A 980-nucleotide genomic window follows, 5' to 3' on the forward strand; every position below is an offset into this window, starting at 1 on the left:
CCCCTGGACAATGGGGACAGGTAATCCTGCTGTGAAAGCAGAGGCCCCTACCACTGGAGTTAAAGAGAATCTCCAATAGCCAAGAGCAGTACATGGCGTATGTCATGTAATTGAATAGTCCTGATTGTGCCCAGTAGAGGGCAGCGGCACATATAAACATTAACCATCAAGACAGGTTGGGGGTACTAGGTACCTCAGTAAAACGAACCATGTGAATTACATGGTGCTTACATGTGAATTTTTATGCCTAACTTTTGCATGTTGTTAATTTTATGTACTGTAAGTAGCCACATTGATTTGACTGGGGCTACTCACAATGCATAAAGTTAAGTACATGGCTAGATCTTTGCAGGATCAGGGCCTTAGTTAGTGACATCAGGAAATTGCCTGACAAGTGCCATGATGTCTTCTTAACATCACCATATGCTCCTTTTGTCTTAAATGCTACTTAAAGTGTGCAAAGTAAAGCACATGTGAACTTGACAGGATCAGGGCTTAATTCAGCCTCCTGACAATGCAGAACTGGTGTGTGTGTGTGCGTGTAAAGAAGCAGTGAGTAGAGAGCTCTATTAGGATAAAAGTAGCACTGTATAGTATCATCAATGTAACTTGATGAAAAATTATGTGAACTCTTTTGAGGTAATTTTATGCCTGTGAAGTTTCACTTTTGTGAAAGTTTTGCAAAATGGTGTTTTGATGTCAAGATTGATTTCTTCATTTCTTCATTTCTGAACACTGACATTTAAAAATCTGGTGATTTGGGCTCAGCAACAGAACTTTTTGTTAATTATTATTATTATGGAAAATGTGACCCATTCATGAAGTTCTGAGATTTTCAAATTTTATTGCAGCCCTTGTTACAGGTGAAAATGAGTCTGCTTGGGTACTGTCCTTGGCCGTACCAAAAACTCAGCATTGAAGAGGCAGCCACTCTACTGAGAAATTTGGCTCCGGCTCTCCATTTTCTCAAAATATCTGAG

The sequence above is a fragment of the Gopherus evgoodei genome, chromosome 1 (assembly GCF_007399415.2).
Source record: "Gopherus evgoodei ecotype Sinaloan lineage chromosome 1, rGopEvg1_v1.p, whole genome shotgun sequence".
NCBI lineage: Eukaryota > Metazoa > Chordata > Testudines > Testudinidae > Gopherus > Gopherus evgoodei.